At 44.5% G+C, this 13,638-nt stretch overlaps 1 long non-coding RNA gene across 1 annotated transcript in view; it reads left to right on the top strand.

The window, feature by feature from the left end:
- LOC144824099 (uncharacterized) overlaps positions 1-13,638 on the top strand; it is a 125,173-nt gene that overhangs the window by 34,033 nt on the left and 77,502 nt on the right. Inside the window, exon 3 of the long non-coding RNA XR_013608898.1 lies at positions 10,439-10,593. This is a non-coding gene — a long non-coding RNA (uncharacterized LOC144824099). The remainder of the gene's footprint in view (positions 1-10,438; positions 10,594-13,638) is intronic.

The raw sequence follows: 13,638 nt of genomic DNA, 5'->3' as shown, positions 1-13,638 counted from the left end.
CCTTACACACCACAATTTTTACTTGATAAGGCATACTTCTCAGGCAACACACCTTTTGTCCTGATGATGATCCCAATATTCTCTATGGGATCGAAACGCTGTCGAATGTAGCACCATGACACAAAATTGTTCAATATAACTACTGTATACTGGTGCAATTGTTCTCTTAATATGCTCTTTGGCCTAACTATTGATTGTGTCCTGGCCATGTTTGTTTATGCTTGAGTTCTTCTAGCCCTATTTTTCTACACTACCCCACTTTCTTTTATGTTTTTCCCCTGTTCTTTATGATGTAAAATAAAAGTATGTAATCACCCATAAGAATTATATAACAGTGTTTATTATATCTCTGTATTGATTTGTTCTACTTATCTGTGTTGAAAAGGACCACTGTTCCTTTGTAATTACTCGTACCCAAGGTCCCTCTCAGATCCCTTGGGTTCCCTTGTCTCTTGAAAATATATTTAATTCTACAGCAGCATCCGCATATCCAGAGCTGCTGTTTACCAACTAGGGAAAGGGATACACAGGGACTTAAAAGAGAACAACAAAGTGCATGTAACAGGGAGAAAAAGATGTTGGCATAATCCTTATGAGCAGCATTTAAAAAGTCACTTGATGTACCTGAAGAGAATGAAGTCACCGTTTAAAAACTATAAAAAGCTGATAAATTCAGCAAGACAAGCACATTTGGAAGAAAATGAACACTAATGTTTAAGGAACTATGTCGAAGAGACAATAATTCTAACCACTAGTTGCAGAGGGTTTGTACCTGTAGGAAAGTAGGATCTGTTTTCATGGTCACCCTCACTTTTTTCTCTTGTCATTTTGTTTTTCTGACAAGTCTCACTGGGATCCTGCTATTCAGGACCCCAGTCTCTGTGCTCCTTCCCTAAGTTCGACATAGTAAGTACTTAGGTACACTTCAGATTGGCTACTGGTGTACCCTGATAAGTCCCTAGTATATGGTACTAAAGTACCCAGGGCAAAGGAACACCAGGGGTCTCCCATGCGCTGAAACATGCATTATGCCACCCATGAGAGACCACTCAATTTGTGACTACAGGCCTGCCATTGCAGCCTGTGCAAGCTGGTGCTAGCACCACTTATGACAGATATGTTTCCTTATATCTGAGGTAAGGCTGCTGCCGTTCAGAGACACAACTCTGCCCTCCTGCTGCTGAGCCAAGCTCGATCAGAGGAAGGCAGGAGAATAGGTATCCTGTCACACCTCCCTGACGGGACTTAGTGTCTTGGGACAGGGTGGGGGTGCTTGCTGGTGCCACTCAGATTGCTTGAAGGGCACATTTGGTGCCCTCCTTGAATACTCCTGTCCAAACCACTTCAGGGAGCCGTTGACTCCTGCTCTGGTGCACACCTGGACAAAGGACATGGGAGTATCCTCCCCGCTGACCAGCCCCTCCTCTGGGAGGGACCCCTGAATCATTCCAAATCTTTCCTTAGGGTACTTAAGGGCTTACCTGTGGGTAGGTTCCTAGATTCGTCGTGGGGCAAGATTCAAATCATATCCACTTCAAGTTCGATCTTCTGGGCACTCTAGACCTGTCGGGCGAACAACAGGCTCCAGGCAGAAACCAGCTTCCTCAGAAGTGTAGACAGTGTCCCTCTCTGTTTCACACGACACCACACACCCAGCGAATAGTTATACACACACACAGGGCTTGAGGAGTCGCCAAAAAAGAGAGAGACCAAAACCCATAGGTCTCCTAAATAGAAGATAGGGTAATCAGGAATATCATACGAATAGGACGCCGTAGCCTGCAGAGGAGAGAAGAAAACAAACATGCAGCAGGGACCTTAGTAAACTCACAAAGGGAACAAGAAAGAGCTGAACTATGTTTCTGTACTGAGTGTGCTGTAATGCTCTTACCTGCCCAAAGATTGTATCAAACCCAAAAGGTATCCACGAAATAAAAATAGAATACGAACCAAAAGAAGGGTAGATACTTTGGTCTCTCCAGACAAATGAAAAAGTTCCAAGGAAGAATTTTATAGTCTCGAACACAGTCTCGAACACCTCCCAAATCGAAGAGTTCAATGAATCGTATTGCAGGGTAGCGATGATCCTCGCCGAACCAGCAAAGCAAAAAAAACAAAGTTCACAAAAGAAAGTCTGTCCCCAGAAGTATGTGTTTCCCCAAGGCTCAGTAATCCGGATATTTTCACTCGGCGTGCCTTTGAACAAAAGGGGAATGTGCAGAAAAGAAAAAACCCTTCGGCAAATGTCTTGAAAGTCAAACGAAATGCCGAGAGTCAACTGCAGGCTTCCACAGCTTCAGGTATGAGGGAGCAGGGGCGCCGAGGAGAGAGTCACAGGACAAGGCAACGCCTTCGAGCGCCACACCTGTGATCCGCTTTCGGCGGCGAAGGAAAAGCAGTCTCCAAACCGGTGTTTGCCGCGGCGAGTGATTCTTACAAAATGCCGTTCAGCGAGAGTGCTTTAGATTAGTCCACAAGAGCCCCCGCAGCCGCGCGTAGCTCAGATGCAGGGAGGAGGAGGAACAAACACACACCAGTTCACGGGAGCAAGGGTAGTATCGAAGATACTCGGGTCGGGACCCAGGCAGGAATCCAAAAGAGAAAACCAAGCACCGCCAGTAAGAGGGAGGAGGCATATGAACCTCCCAGTCGGCATCTGATTGGTGCAAGAAAGAACATGGTCTTCCTAGAACGCCTCAAGGCATCCTGGGACTTGTAGTCCAGGTTAGGCTGAAAGCACCTCACAACACACTCAGAACAGGCCCTAAAGACCTAGGCTCTCCCTAAGAGCTCCGGGTCCTAACAGTACCCCCCCCTAAAGGTCTTCTCACAGGTCTAGGTTTGGAGGGATTGAGAGCATGGAACCTACGCACCAATCTAGGGGCATGAATGTGTTCGGCAGGTTCCCAGGTTCTGTCCTCTGGCGGATAACCCACCCAATCAATTAGATACTGGAGTCTACCTCTGTGTCTACGTGAGTCTAACACCCTTCGCACCTCGTATTCAATGTCTCCTTCAACCATAACTGGGGGCGGAGGAGGTTCAGGGAGTAGTGGGGCCACATAGGGTTTAAGAAGGGAAGTATGAAAAACAGGATGTATTTGCATATCGGGGGGCAGTACCAATTTGAGTGCAACAGGGGAGGTGACTTTAAGTACTTCAAAAGGCCCTAGGTAGCGGGGTTGTAACTTACGCGGACCTTCTATTCTCAAGTTCTTTGACGATAACCAAACCTTATCACCCACTGCATAAACGGGAGCAGGCCTTCGATGTTTGTCTGCTTGGGCCTTCATTAGCTCTTTAGCCTGTGTTAGTTCTGTTTTAGCTTGCTCCCGTATCTGTAACAGAGTTTGGTGATGGTCAAGAACCGCAGGGTTTAGCGTGTCAGAAGGGAGTACTTCAAGAGGAAGTATTTTGGGATGGTAACCAGTGGTAAAAAAGAACGGAGAGATCTTGGAGGCTGTGTGGGTAGAATTATTGTAGGCAAATTCTGCAAGAGGTAGTGCTTGTACCCAATCCTGACATGTAGTAGTTATTAGACACCTGAGATACTGCTCTAAGGTTTGGTTTGTCCTTTCGGTTTGACCGTCGGTCTGGGGGTGATAGGCGGAAGATAGCCTATGATCAATGTAGAGGGATTTGCATAACCCTTGCCAGAATCTGGAAATAAACTGGGGACCTCGATCTGATACTATAACAGAAGGCAATCCATGTAACCGGACAATTTCTCTGATAAATACTTCTGCTAAATCCACAGCTGAGGGGATCTTTTTTAGGGGTACGAAATGGGCCATTTTGGATAACAGATCTACGACAACCAGAATTGTGGTATACCCATGAATGTTAGGCAAATCAGTTATGAAGTCCATACTAAGGGTAGTCCAGGGACTTTTGGGCACGGAAAGGGGTTGCAATAACCCTGCAGACACAGAATGTGAGGCCTTCTGGCGGGCACAGGTGGAACAGGCCTTGACGTGTTGCTTAACATCATGCGATAGTTGTGGCCACCAAAACCATCGTTGACAGAGACTTTTAGTCTTGTTTTCCCCCGGATGACCGGCTAAGGGCATATTATGACACCATTGTAAAACAAGGTTGTGCAATTCATCGGTAGGTAAAAAGAGTTTTTTGTCATGATACCACAGATGGTCCACAATGGTGTTATTTGAGTCTTGTAACCAAGTGAATGGATCTAGAGGAGCATAAGCCTGTTCTAACTGGTCCAGGAAGGTATGGGAATCAAGGATTTTTTCTCCTAAGGCCACTATTCTACTCTCTGGAATAAGAGGCAACGGTTTCTCCTGAACCCACTTGTTCTCCTTTCCTAGTCTGGATAGAGCATCAGCTTTACCCTGTCTTATCCCTGGTCTGAAGTGAATCAAAAAATCATATTCTCCAAAACATGCGACCCAACGTAGCTGTCTTGGTGTAAGAGCTTTGGCTGTGCGAAAGTATTGAAGGTTCTGATGATCAGAATAGACAGTGATCACATGGGGGGATCCTAACAGGTAGTGACGCCATTCTTGAAAGGCCCGTTTGATTGCAAGGAGTTCCCTTTCTCCGATGGTATAGTTTTGCTCTGATTGGGTCAGGGTTTTAGAGAAGTACGCCACAGGATGGAGAGTGCCTTTTAGGCGGTCACGTTGCGATAATACACCTCCCACCGCATATTTAGAAGCGTCCACTTCTAGGAAGTAGGGTTGTGATTCGTCAGCATGTTTCATGATGGGCGCGGAAGTAAAACTGGCTTTAAGGGCCTGAAAGGCTTTTTCTGCTTCCGCATCCCAGATGAACTCAACCCCCTTTTTAAGCAGGCGTGTAATGGGCGCTACCAGGTCAGAAAAGTGGTCAACAAACCTTCTATAGAAGTTGGCAAATCCCAAGAAGGATTGAATCTCCTTCACCGACTTTGGACTTGCCCATTCTAGGATGGCAGATACTTTGGCAGGATCCATATGTATTCCCTTGGGGGAGATAATAAACCCTAAAAAGGCTACGCTGTGGGTATGGAAGATGCACTTATCGAGTTTAGCAAACAGGTGATGTTCTTGTAGTTTTCCTAATATGGCTTGTACATGGGACACATGTTCAGACTCATTAGAGGAGTAAATCAGTATATCATCGATATACACGATGACAAAAAGGTCCAAATATTCCCGCAGTATTTCATTTATGAAGAATTGGAATGCTGCGGGAGCATTATACAGCCCAAAGGGCATGACGTTATACTCATATAGCCCAAATTTTGTCCGAAAAGCTGTTTTCCATTCGTCCCCTCTTTTGACTCTGATCAGGTGGTAGGCTCCTCTTAAATCGAGTTTGGTGAAAATGGTGGCCTTCCTAACCTGATCGAGCAGTGTGGAAATGAGGGGAAGAGGATATTTGTTTTTTATCGTTGCTTTATTCAACACCCTGTAGTCCAGGCAAGCTCGGAGTCCCCCTTCCCGTTTGGGAATAAAAAAAATGGGGGATGACACTGGAGAGGTGGAATGACTGATAAAACCCTTAGCCAACATGTCTTTCAGATAATCTTGTAGATATTTAGTCTCTGTCTCCGTAAGCGCATAAATGCGGCTAACAGGTAAATCCGCGCCAGGTACTAGATCTATCCTACAATCGTAGGGACGATGTGGCGGTAGAGCAACTGCTTTCACATCATCAAATACGTCAGAGAATTGTCAGTATTCAGTGGGTAATGTAGCCCCGCCAATAGTGGTGGAAGCACAATACACAGGAGTATGCCAGTGGTTTATGTCTCTATAACAATGAGTAAGGCAGTGAGCGGAGCGTAGGGTAACAGTCCTGGCGACCCAATCAATATGGGGGTTATGTGTCTGAAGCCAGGGTACTCCTAATATAGCACCGAAGTTGGGCGTATCGATCAGGTCAAAGGATATGCTTTCGCTATGACCATTGTCACACAACACAATGATCTCAGGGGTATGGTATTTTAACATTCCAGAGGATAGAGCAGACCCATCTACAGCTCTGACATTTTCAGGTATTTCCTTCTTAATGAACTGTATGCCCAGAGATTTGGCTAAAGTAATATCCAAGAAGTTTCCTGTAGCCCCTGAATCCAAAAGAAGAGCCATGGAATGTCTTCCTTGCGAAGGTAACACTAACACAACCGTAATGGTAAAAGGTTTGGGAATGGTTGAATATGCGTTTGCCAATATTTAGAGGTCTGAGAAAGCGAGGGACTTGGAAGAGCGACCTCGGTACTCCCCAAGTCTACTAGTTTCCCGAAGGCATAGTTTTAGAGTATTTAGGTAACCCTTCTCGCAAGGAACTTTTAGGTTTTACAGGGCATTCCCGGGCAAAATGGCCAGCCTTTCCGCAGTATAAACAGAGATTTAACTTACACCGTTTTTCTTTTTCTTCAGGTGTTAGGGGGCCACGGATACCTCCTATTTGCATGGGTTCACTTGTGTCTTTGGGTTCTCTTTTTTCAGTTTTAGTTATCAGGAATTTAGGGAGGTCGCTGCGAGTTTTTTCACCCTTTCTTTCAGCCAGTCTATGATCTAATTTGACCACTAGGTCAATGAACTCCGAACAGTTTTCTGGGGGATCCACTATTTGCGATAAGATGTCTTTGAGTTCGTCTTTAAGCCCTCTATAAAATATCGAAGTTCTCTTATCGTCAGGCCAGTGGGTCTCTGTCACCAATCTGTTGAAGGCTGTGATATATGACAACAAATCCTTTGAGCCCTGTTTCAAATTAAGAAGCTCATTGTCACTTGCCTGCATATAAGTATGCCTGGAAAAAAGGCTTTTCATCCGCTCCTTAAATAGGGTGAGATTGTATAACACAGGGTCGTCATTCTCAACCAGTGCCACCGCCCAAGAGGCGGCATTCCCGCTTAAATAGGAAATGATGAAAGCGATCTTAGCCGCGTCATCAGGGAATGAGGCGGCTTTACACAAAAACATCAGGTGACATTGATTCAGGAATACCTTGAATTTCTGACTGTCTCCACTAAATCTTTCTGGCATTGCTAATGGAGTTTGAGGTGGGGTGACTACTGTAACCTGAACAGGAGAGGTGGATGGGGTAGGCGCATGAGAGACCCCAGGGGAACTAACACTAGGCATTTGAAAATGAGAAGGGTGTATATAGCTTCTTTTATGTCTAGCTTGTATCTCGGGGGTTTTACTTGCTTCTATCAATCTAGTGTTTTCGGCCATTAACCTTTGATTTTCGTTTCTCATCAACTTTAGTTCGGTTTGCAAATTCACCACTGTGGTAGCTAAGTCTCTTAAAGTTATCTCATCTGTCTCTCCCAGCATGGCTGCGTCGTCCATGACTGTCTACACTCGGGAGGAGAGATAAACGTGGGCTTGGTTTTCTGTCGGGCGAACAACAGGCTCCAGGCAGAAACCAGCTTCCTCAGAAGTGTAGACAGTGTCCCTCTCTGTTTCACACGACACCACACACCCAGCGAATAGTTATACACACACAGGGCTTGAGGAGTCGCCAAAAAAGAGAGAGACCAAAACCCATAGGTCTCCTAAATAGAAGATAGGGTAATCAGGAATATCATACGAATAGGACGCCGTAGCCTGCAGAGGAGAGAAGAAAACAAACATGCAACAGGGACCTTAGTAAACTCACAAAGGGAACAAGAAAGAGCTGAACTATGTTTCTGTACTGAGTGTGCTGTAATGCTCTTACCTGCCCAAAGATTGTATCAAACCCAAAAGGTATCCACGAAATAAAAATAGAATACGAACCAAAAGAAGGGTAGATACTTTGGTCTCTCCAGACAAATGAAAAAGTTCCAAGGAAGAATTTTATAGTCTCGAACACAGTCTCGAACACCTCCCAAATCGAAGAGTTCAATGAATCGTATTGCAGGGTAGCGATGATCCTCGCCGAACCAGCAAAGCAAAAAAAACAAAGTTCACAAAAGAAAGTCTGTCCCCAGAAGTATGTGTTTCCCCAAGGCTCAGTAATCCGGATATTTTCACTCGGCGTGCCTTTGAACAAAAGGGGAATGTGCAGAAAAGAAAAAACCCTTCGGCAAATGTCTTGAAAGTCAAACGAAATGCCGAGAGTCAACTGCAGGCTTCCACAGCTTCAGGTATGAGGGAGCAGGGGCGCCGAGGAGAGAGTCACAGGACAAGGCAACGCCTTCGAGCGCCACACCTGTGATCCGCTTTCGGCGGCGAAGGAAAAGCAGTCTCCAAACCGGTGTTTGCCGCGGCGAGTGATTCTTACAAAATGCCATTCAGCGAGAGTGCTTTAGATTAGTCCACAAGAGCCCGCGCGGCCGCGCGTCGCTCAGATGCAGGGAGGAGGAGGAACAAACACACACCAGTTCACGGGAGCAAGGGTAGTATCGAAGATACTCGGGTCGGGACCCAGGCAGGATTCCAAAAGAGAAAACCAAGCACCGCCAGTAAGAGGGAGGAGGCATATGAACCTCCCAGTCGGCATCTGATTGGTGCAAGAAAGAACATGGTCTTCCTAGAACGCCTCAAGGCATCCTGGGACTTGTAGTCCAGGTTAGGCTGAAAGCACCTCACAACACACTCAGAACAGGCCCTAAAGACCTAGGCTCTCCTCTCCCTAAGAGCTCCGGGTCCTAACAAGACCTCGTTGGACTTCGCGTTGGATACCAAGACTGCAACTGGGAAGATTCCTGCTGCTCCTGGTCTCATTGTCCTGCAAGTCTGCTGCTGCAACGTCTGCCCCTGTGCTCCATACTGGTTCTTCACAGGGCCTGTGGACATCTAAGACTCCCGAAGGAATCTACCTTGGAGTGAAGGAGTCACCGCCCTCTATCTGCAGGCACCGCAACACAGCTGACCGGTCTGTTGATCCTGGGCTCCCCCCGACTCCGAAAGGCTCAGCAACACAGGTGGGAGTTCTGCAACTCTCTCGAGGCCTGCACTGTTGTCTCATCCAGTTTGAGGCCAGAATCCCTCTTTGGTACCGCTGGAACGGAACCCCTGCGCACTGTGTCGACCTGCCGTTGCCAAGGCTTGTTGACTCTCTCCTCCATTATTCATGCTCCAAGAAGCTCCAACCTCAAGCATCTCTTGCAGCCAAGCTCTTCACCTGCATCGCATCCTTTGCACCGTGGGCCTGCATCTTTTGGTGAGCTGCATGAGGTTCTCTTGCGACGCCTGTGGCTTCTGCCATTCGGTTCTCTTGAGGGTCTTCTTTGGCTCCAGTGAGATCCCCTGCTGGCTCAGGGCCTGCTCTGACTTACCTGCTCATGGTGAGTCACTTGAACCTTGCTGGTCCCAACACCGCACCTTTTTCTTCAACTACGTTGGTTGCTGTTGCCAAGGCTTGTTGATGCCCCTTCCGGGCACTGACCCCTTGGCTCTTGACATCCAACATGGGACAGGTCGTGCACACCTTATTGTCCACCTCTGCATTGCCTGGTCCATACAGCTGCAACTTTAAGGGCACTGTCAACTCTCCTGCATCTCTGACATCGGTGGGCATTCGTCTTCCGTGAACCCGTCCCGTCTGCTTGCAGGTACCTCTCAGCTTGAATCCACCTTCTTCGCCAGTGGCATCTTTTCTGAAGTCCTCCATTGTGGTCAATGGCAGTTTCCGACGTCACTTCACACCTATGCACCCGCCTTCCCTGGTTTAGGTATCCTGGTTCCTGGGGTATCCACGGGTGGGGATGCTCTCCAACCTTCCATCTTCCACAGGGTTTCTTCTGAGTCCGCTGGGAAGGGTCCTTCTCCTTTAAAATTGCAACTGCGACTTAGCTATTGACTAACATTTAGCACACTGTCATGTTCCCACTCTGAACATGACCACCGTGGGGTTCCTTTAGGGTTCCTTTGGGTCCCCGGCTCCTCTATGAGTGCCGGGTCCATTTTCGACTTAGGTCGTGGTTTGCATTCCACTATTTTAGTATATGGTCAGGTCTCCCCCTGGGGACCACTGTGCTATTTTTTAATTCTGTTGACAAAGTATTGTGTGTATTGTGTTGTATCTCCGGGTAGGAGGTAATACATTGTGCTAGAGAGTGTTAATAATAAATACATATTTTTTATAACTACACTATGTGGTTCTTTTTCACTTATCCTATACCATAAGTTTAAGTACTGGTAAAGCAAGATGCTTTACACTCCTCCTGGACTAAGCCTGAAGGCTGCTCTCCACAGTTACCACGTAAACAGTTTTCTAAGGTTGTTTGAGATCACTAAAATCACCATAAGAGTTGTCTGGATTAGTGCAGGGTGCTACACTTACATAGGTGAACACCATATACTAAGTCAACCTCTCACAGTACCTACAAACATATTTTTTATAGTCATATTCATTTCTGATTGGTGTAAATCAATCATTTGTGTAGGAATGTCACATTGACAGTGTGGTGAATGTTCACCTATATGGAAATTGGAGAAGATATTATAGATCTATTATCAAGATCAACCCACAGTTTTGTTCTTGTCTTTTCGACAGTTGCCTAGCATGATCCGATACCTACATCCATGAAGGATTGTATTCTCTTTTGAATATTTAAGGAAGGAAGGCACGATTTAGCTGAAGGTTACCAGCTGATAGCTTTGCTAAACAGCTAAAGCAAACTTTCTTCTCAGTGGTGGAATGGATGGAAGGTAAGCAGTTGCTCTTTATTGCAAAGACTAGATTTAAAAATCGATCTTTTTGATGTTCAGTTCTGGCTAAGGGGCAGATACTGTGCTGTTGCTTTGTAGACTTCAGTGCAACTTTCGACTGGTGGAAATATGCTATCTGAATTTAATGAGCATAGATCAATTTTTATTGAAGCTGAAACAAATATGCAAGTAACCATACTTATTCAAGGCTGTATTCTGGCCCTATTATTAAAACATTATGTTGCAAACACACCTTAACATCTATTTCAGACCTACTGCTTTCCACATAGCTTTGTATTTAAGAAGAGTGAATCTGTGCTGACCCCTATATGCTTACCGTAACAATATAGCACTAATCGATATTCTTCATACCGTTTTTTGTATCTCTTCAAGTGAGGTAAATGTGCAGTTAAGAATAGTAAATCTTTAATTACCTTTTACAGACCTTGATGATAAGCTGTTGATATGGTTGTAGGTCAATATTTGTTATATCAACAAACAGCTGTTTCAATAAGCTTAAACTGCTGGCAACTATGGAGAGATGGCTAAAACTACGATCTTACAAGAGGTGCTGTCATATATTCAGTTCAACTCGGGAAGACATCTTGAATGTTTTTTTTTCCAAACACTTGTAAAGCACAACAGCTACCTCAAACAGAGGTGTCCCGGCGCTATAGCAGTCGGCAGTACACAGATGGAAATCCACAAGCCAAGCTCACAAACCCCTACTCTGCCCTAAAGAGCCAGGTCTTAACAATTTTCCTAAAAAGAGGCTCTGCAAAAATGTTGCAGAGGTCACTTGGCAAGGAGTTCCACAATTTGGCAGCACCGCCCGTGAAAGACCTGCCCCCCAGGCGAACCTTCTTAAAGCGAGGTGTGCAGAGCAGCTTTTGTGAATTGGACCTTAGTGATCTAGTCTGCTTATAGCAGCATAGCCTTTGTTTCAGGTAGGTGGGGCAGTTACCATGCATAGCTCGAAATGCAAGAGTCAAAGCCTTGAGCACAATTCTTTTAGCCACCTCATGAAAAGTGCTGGGCTTGATAACTAAGTGCCTGTGCTGGGCACAGGAAACCACCGGCTCAAATTAAGTACTGAGAACAGTGGGGCAAGAAGAGGTATATGTGTGCATGTGTCATGACATATGCACACACATATATGTCATACATTTACAGTGGCCTCGGTTGAATGCACATGGATTAATGTGTCATGACAAGGCACCCATTTTCTTTTCTTTTTAATTTTCTGTTACAAGATGGCAGATCCCATCTTCAAGCAGTAAATAGAAAATTATAAAAGCGTGCCAAAGTAGATTTTTTAAACAAAGGTGGAAGTTAAAGTTTCTGGGGTCTCCAAAGGAACAAACTACAGAAGGAACAATTGTGGAGTCGGCAAGAGGGGGGTGCGAGAAGCAGAAGTGCTGGGTTCAGGGTTGTTTAAATGAAAAAACAACTAAATAAGCAAAGTGAGAGCGACAGGGGAAGGCAACGTACAAGCTTAGACGGAGGCAAATAGGAGAACAGAGGAAGCCGGGCTTTGAGAGAGAAGCTTCACATGGAGGAGAAAAAAAGAAAATAAATGTACTGAAAATGAAAGAAAAGACAGTTCCTTGGAGTGGAGCCTTTGAAGGATGTAATTAGTCCAATCAAAAGAGTGGTAAAAAAGCTATGCTTCAAAGGAGGAATGAAACCCCTTGAGTAAGATGCAAGCAGATGAGATTGACAAAGTCAATAAACAGTAAACAACGGGTTGATCCAAAGCCCGCTGAAAGTATTGTTGTTGTCCAAAACATTTTTTTGAAAACAGACAGCCTTAAGCTATCTGTAGGTAATACCTTGAAAGAGCACTGCTCAAAGTTGTATATGGATGGTTAGGAAGTTACATTTATGTTGTTCTTTTAGCAACAAAACATCGTACAACAAAGTGCGCATTGACAACCCTGTAGTTACAAGTGTCAATTGAAATATCTGAAGTCCATCTTTGAAGACTCTCATAAAGAAATACAATGTATATTTGCAACTTCTATGGTAAATGATAACGTATCAGTGACTGATGGTCAAAGGTTTTTCATCTCATAACCAGGAAGATGAATAATAAAAGATCAGCACTGAGCTCTCTTTAAACTGATAATACTAAGTGTGAGTCAAGATAATGATACACTGGGGTTTCTCTTAAACAGACAGAGCAAAACATATAGAATTCTGTAACATTTAGTTAGTAGAATATGACCCTAATCATGTTCGCGGAATTGAAATGCGCTATATTAGAAGTGTCCAACAGGTGAGATCCAGACCATATTTTTAGAGTAAACACTGTAAATAAGTTACATTTACAGCCATTGTAGGTATATTTACTTTCTGCGTGAATCTTGAAAATATGGTGTAGATCTAGACCTTCTTTAGACACCCCTGTGTTGCATTTTATTAGAAATTATATAAAGTGCTACAAGATCACACCAGTGACAGAAATGTGCTATTCAAATTCTGATACTATAACACAATAATAATGTATAAGTTTATGTATATTAATTTATTGTATTTATCTGTTGCCACTTTGAAAAGACATATCAGCACTATATATAAGGAATGAATTACCCCCTGCTGCACGTTATAAGAATATTGCAAGTCACAGAGTAGTTCCATAACCATATAGAGGAACAAGGCAATAGGTTGAATTCCTCTGTAACGTTATGGAACTCTGAGGTGTCGTGCAATATCTCTATCTTGTACACCAGGGGGTACTTTATCCCGTATAATACATGTTCACACCATCACCTTTCCCACAAACTACTTAAAACCTTGGTGCATAGCTTTTTCATAAGAAAGAGTGAGCATGTTTGCAAGCATGAAAAATAAAATGAAACCCTCTAGTGCAAAATGAAACACATCAAAAACCTGTAAGTTGTTTGTTGCAAACAGAAAAAGTTCAATACAAGCAGCTTATTTTAAAGAAAAAAGCTACAGTAGCTCAGAATGAGCAGAAACATGCCAGAAAGGATCTAGATTTTCTCTAACTATCTACTAAGTGCCAAAAATAAAAAATGTCCT

The sequence above is a fragment of the Lissotriton helveticus genome, chromosome 3_1, assembly GCF_964261635.1.
Source record: "Lissotriton helveticus chromosome 3_1, aLisHel1.1, whole genome shotgun sequence".
NCBI lineage: Eukaryota > Metazoa > Chordata > Amphibia > Caudata > Salamandridae > Lissotriton > Lissotriton helveticus.
The sequence above is the reverse complement of the archived record's forward strand: the minus strand, read 5'-3'. Positions and strand labels throughout refer to the sequence as shown.